The following is a 6000-nucleotide window of genomic DNA, read 5'->3' on the forward strand; positions in this document are numbered from 1 at the left end:
CAGGCCATGCTTCACCCTCCTCCCTTCAAATCCCCAAAGCCAGGTGTGTGCCCCTGCCCAAGGCCACAGGGACAGACACCCCAACTCCCACCTGGAGCCCAGCCATAGAGTCTGAAGGACACCGGCAGAGGAGTCCTGGTCACCTGCACTCCAGGACCAGGAGTGACAGCAGCCACCTCTCCTCCCACGGGATGGCACGGGTATGGAGAAAGAGCACTAGGCTTTATAAAGAACCGTGTCACCAACAGTCCTCTGTACTATCTTCTCCCTCCCTGCTGTTCTCTGGGTCCCAGTTGCTTCCTCTGAACAATGAGAGGTGAACTCCAGATCTCCGGCAACGCTGGCCCTGACACCATGTGATTTAGTGGAGAGAAGAGGAGGAATTGTATGCCTGAGAGGTGCAAGCATAGCTCTAGCCTGGCTTTTCCCAAGAGTAGAAGCCAACAGTGTGGAATAAAAGGTATAAATCAAGAAAGGTAGATCTAAGGCTTTAGGATGAGCAGAAAAAGGCCTGGAACAAGCGTGATGTGAGAAGAGAGCCTCACCCATAGGCATATCCTTCCAATGCAGAGCAATGCAGCCACGTGCAGGCCCCTGGGGAAAGATAACCCCATGAAGAATACAAGACGCTGATACTGCTCAGCATGTACTGTGCCAAGACCTGTTCATAGTTTTCACATCTCTTAACTCCTGAAATTCTCCCAATAATTCTACAACATCAATGCCAAAGACTCCCATTTCACAGAGGAAGAAACAGGAATGATCAAGGAAAGGTTAAATAGCGGGCCCCAAACCACCCAGCAGGTGAGGGGTAGAGCCTGGCTATCAGCGGAGGCTGTGGAGTTCCAGAACTCACACCTGTCGTGACTGTGCTCATTATACTCATTTACTGTAGCTCCCAGGCCACGTAGCGGTCCGTGCTGAGCATTCAGCCCCGCTCTTGCCAACTTGAATCACTCTCAGCTGCAGCAGCCCAGCCTGGCCCCCGAGCTGGTTGCCCACGAGCACCACGTGATGGCACGACCCAGGCGATGCCTGCAACAGGCAAACGCCTGGAGATGGAACTCTTGTTTTGAAGTCAGTCTTTTGATCACACAGAAAAGGTACGTGCTCAACAATGAAATCCTCTTCCCTTTCTTGTCGCAGATAAACATAAAGCAATCCATTCAAGTGCCCGTAAATGATAAAATCCCCACATCTCTCTTCCTCATTTTTGCTTTATTGCTCAGTGCTAGCCTTGAAGGCCTGATATATCTCCTTATGCACCTGCAGCTGGGTCCCTTTCCCTTGGGTCTAGCGGGCTCCTCCAGCCCCCTGCCAGGGACACTGACGCCAACCTGACACTCACAGAAAGAATTCTCAGAACCTGACACAATGAAGCTATGTTGTTTTCTTGCTTAGTCCCTTGCAGAAATGTAATAGTTACCCTTGGAGGGGAAGGCATGCCAGGTAGGGACCAGTAGATGGAGAATCTAAGCAAAGAAGAGAGGAAATCTGCTTGCATTCTGCCCTGACAGGAGTCCAGTCCTCCTGAGCCCTGGAAAGGCTGGGCAGCTGGCCCTCCATGGGGGCAATTCCTACTGAGAGGCTGGTAGAGCTGCTCAGCACACTCAGGGCTTCTGGAGCCCAGCATGTCCCTGTGGTCCATTAGTTCCCGAGCCCAAGCACTCAGGGGCTCAGGAAACGTGATACGATTTCTTTCCCACAGGCTTCCTAAGCCTTGCCTGCCCTCATCCTTGGGTTCTCCAGGTCCTGGCTGCTGTTGTCACTTCCCATGATAGCACCAAGTCTCCTTCCTTACCACAAGACTTGACTTCCCTAGAAAAAACAACCAGTCCCCAGTCGTCTCTTGAGAACCAGGACAAAGGAGCGAAAACACAGTGGAGACACAGAAATGCGCCCCTTACCGAAGTCCCGCCCCCTGGCCTGCCCTAGCACTGTCCATCTGAAAGCTCTGCCAACCCCAGCACTGTCCATCTCAATGGTCCAGTGGCACTGGAGGTCTGGACCAGCTGGCCAGGGAGTCTCTCTTCTTCCCAACAGGACAGGCAGCCAGGCTTGCTGCTGGCCCAAAGCCCTGAGACTCCTCCCTAAAGCAGGGGCTCAGCCTTTTCCTGTCTCTTCACTTAGGGGGCTTCCTCAGCCCTAGGACTGCCCCTACTGTGTGACTCTTGAAGTCAAACTATTGCTGGTGGCCTGGGCACACACCAGTGGGAACAGGCTGCTGTTCAGGGAAAGGATCATCAGCTCATAGGGTTCTTGTTTATAGTGCATTAAGGCAAGTCTGGAACCTGGTTCACTGGGTGGTTGATTTTTACCCTGGGGAAGTGGGGTAGTCTTATCCTTCCTTGGTGTGAAACTGAAAGATGTCTGCTCGGGGGACGGGGAGGAAGAAGGGGTGGCCATTCACAGTGATTCAAGCCAATGATTCTCCAGTGGAGAGCCTGTTCTATGAGTCTGAAATTAAGCTACGGGCCAGGCCATGCTACCTCTGAAGGCTTTAGGGGGAACCCTCCCTCACCGCTTCCAGCCTCTGGCAACTCCAGGTTTCCTTTGCCTCCAGCAGCTTCACTCCAGTGTCTGCCCCTCCCTTCACATGGTTGTCTCCCCTGTGTCTCTGTGCCTTAAACCCCCCTCTCCTTTCCTCCCTCTCATGGGAACACTAGTCATTGCATTTAGGGCCTACACTAAATCAGAATTATCTCACCAAGAAATGAGATTGCAATATCATGATAAGATCTTAAGATCTGAAAATGAGATCTCCATCCTTAATCATATTTGCAAATAAAGTCACATTCACAGGGACCAGGGGTTAGGACCTGGACACATCTTTTTGGTGGGAACAAAACTCACTACACCCCATTTCCTCCTCTAAAAACAAAGGCAATAACATCTACCTTACTGCATGGTTTCAAGGACTACATGGGTTAGCACACATATAGCCCTTAGAACAGTGCCTGGCGCATTGTAAGTGCTCAATAAATGTGAGCTATTGTTATTCCTCTGCCACCTGCCAAACTCCTCCTTGCCCTTCAAGATGCAACTCAATGAAACTTGCTCTGAGCTGTTTCCCAACACCTTTCCTCTCACCCAAGTGAAAGCATTGCCTGCATATCTGCTTCCCCGGCCTTTGTAGACGCCCCTCTAGCATGGGCGTTGGGATGAGCTGTATAGAGGCTGTTTCCTCTGCCAGCCTATTGGCTCCTTTAGATCAAGAACTGGATCTTATTCATCTCTCTCTCTTTTTTGAAATAACCCTGAGTCCTACAAAAATATCTTGGTCACGAGCAATAATATGTATGTGTATAGAGACATCATAGGGCAAGAATATTTCATCATCATACACCCAAATGTTTCATAGTTTTCTCCTGACTGCGCCAGCCTAACTGGCATCCTTCACCTTTGTCCCTCCAGCACCTGCCGCAGAGCCTGGCACATGGGGGAGAGGCACACAGATCGCTTGATCACTGGAGGAGGAAGGCAGCCTGAGGTCAGAGCAGACACAAAGGGGCAGATGAATTGGAGCCAAAGGACCTCTCCCCTCAGTGGGGAGATGTGGGCAGGTTCTGGGGTTGATGAGAGAATGAAAGGAATGCCCTGGGGCATAGGGACAACTGAGGCACAACAGGTGAGTGTCAGCATTGAGTGTGCTTGAATGCTCCCTGGCATCAGGTAAACTCTCTGCCCTGATCTATGGCCAGTCCAGGAGTGCTAAGAAGACAAAAAGAGGAAGCCTGTGTCCATGGTCTGGCTGTGTGAAAGGCATATCAGTTACCTTTGTTTTGATGGACTGTTTATTATTTATGACTAATTACCATGTGGCAAAAAGCAGCTATATATATAATTACATGGCAGATTGATTTTGTTATTAGCTTCTTTTAATTATGCTGCTGATCTCTGTTTGCTAAGTCTTCACTGCCCAAAAAACAAACACAAAAACAAAATAGCCAAAAATAGAAGTCCCACTGTTCGCCTCTGCTTTCAGAACTGAGCGAGGTAGGTGGGATCCTGGCTCTGTCTCCACAATGGGATGAGTTCCTCAGCCAGAGCCACTACTGTGGCTGTTGTTAAGAACTATGTTGGGCTGGGCATTGTGGCTCACGCCTCCTAGTACTCTGGGAGGCCAAGGCAGGCAGATCACCTGAGGTCAGGAGTTCAAGACCAGCCTGGCCTACATGGTGAAATCCCATCTCTACTAAAAAAAATTAAAAATTAGCCAGGCATGGTGGTGTGTGCCTGTAATCCCTGCAACCTGGGAGGCTGAAGCAGAGGAATCGCTGGAACCCAAGAGGCGGAGGCTGCAGTGAGCCGAGACTGCATTACTGCACTCCAGCCTGGGCGGCAGTGCTGAGCACTTGCCATGCTGGCTAAGTGTCTCACAGCCCAGCAACGCTGCTAATACCCACTGAACACGCCTACTCTGTAGAGGCACCTCTAAAAGCCTTGGATGGAGTCATTCCCTCTAACTACCTTGGCTGGAGAGGGGGTCCTTGGCTTCAAAGGTGGGAGAAACTCCAAATATCAGAGACCCACTAAGTGTCCAAGTTCACTCCCATGGGTCAGCTTGGTCATCTGTGAAACCCACTTATTCTTCACCCCTGCCTTCCTTACCTTCTCTGGTTCTTTCTCTGTCTCCTGTCCCTGATCTCCACAATGACAATCACGTGAAAATGCTGACAGACTCTTGGGTTCCAGCCAGAGTGAGAAGTCAGGAGGAGGCAGGGAGCCACAGAGAAAAGCTAGGCAGGTCTGCAGCAGGTTTAGAGGAGGTGGGGGGAGCTAATCTAGACAGTGAGACAACCAAGGGAGTGAACGCATTGATCTTGAACTTGTAAACGAACTAAATCCACACGGCATGGTCAGCATGCTTGTGCATCAGAGAAGGCCATCTCTGGGGCACCCTGATAACTTCCTTCACTGGACAGGGCTCCTCACTCACTGCAGGGATCCTTCCTTCCCCGCCTGGTTAATTCTCACCTGTCTTTCCAGTTTTCTCTCAAACATCACCTCTCAGGGAAGCCTATCACAGGAGCCCTCTGTGTTCGACTCCCTTGGAAATGTTCTGCTGCTCTCTATTTCTCCCTCTGAGTCCTGGCACATGCATCCCTAAATGACTGCGGCTGGTAGTTCCGGTTCTGCTCTTTTCCTCTCAGAAGGTAAGCTCTGAGAGGGCAGGGATTCTTGACTTGTCCGAGCCATCTTCCCAGCACACGCATCGTGTTAGGCACATAGTAGGCACTCGGCACACATTTATCAAGGGCACAATTCGGGTTGGAAATATGGGAGGAGTAAGTCCAGGTGGAAAGAAAGAAATGTGAAAAGCAGACTTTGCCTTGTGGCTTGCAAGACCTTTCCCAGTTTAGGAATTGCTCGGCCCACTTAGGAATTTCACAGGAGCATGGAATCCTCCAGCTATGGGCAGTTTCTCACTCCATGCAGACTCTTCTGCTGCTCTCCTCAAACAGAACTGCAGATGAAAACTCCTCAGCTTGCCTTCCACGTTGCTTGTGACAGACACTTCCACTGTTTGCTGTTAGAAAGTTTTTTTTGTCTGACTTTACATTTTGCATGCCATTTTCAACCCCTTTCCCTCTCTTGAGCACAGATTCTCACAATATCGGAACTTCATGGGAGCTTGCAGATGATCTAAGAAAGTTTCGAGCCTTTTTTTCCTATGCAGGAAAATCCCATTTCCCAGTTAGAGAATCTCATCTCTAAAACGTGAGGCTGATGAAAGGCAAGCAGTTCTGATGGATGTAAGCGGTGGGAGTACTTTCAGGGCTCCCCCAGGAGCTTCAAGGAACCCAGTTTGAAAAGCACTGATCAGGTCTAAGCCTGATACTTAGTGGATGAGAAAATCCAGAGTAGGGAAGTGATCTGTCCCAGTCAGATCACAGCTCATCTTTCCCATCTTAAAGTTCACAGCCAACATTCACCTCAGTGAAAATGATAAAGTTTGGGGTGCTCTGCAGATGTACTTTTAAAAAAAATTTTGTTTTT

The sequence above is a fragment of the Callithrix jacchus genome, chromosome 15 (assembly GCF_049354715.1).
Source record: "Callithrix jacchus isolate 240 chromosome 15, calJac240_pri, whole genome shotgun sequence".
NCBI lineage: Eukaryota > Metazoa > Chordata > Mammalia > Primates > Cebidae > Callithrix > Callithrix jacchus.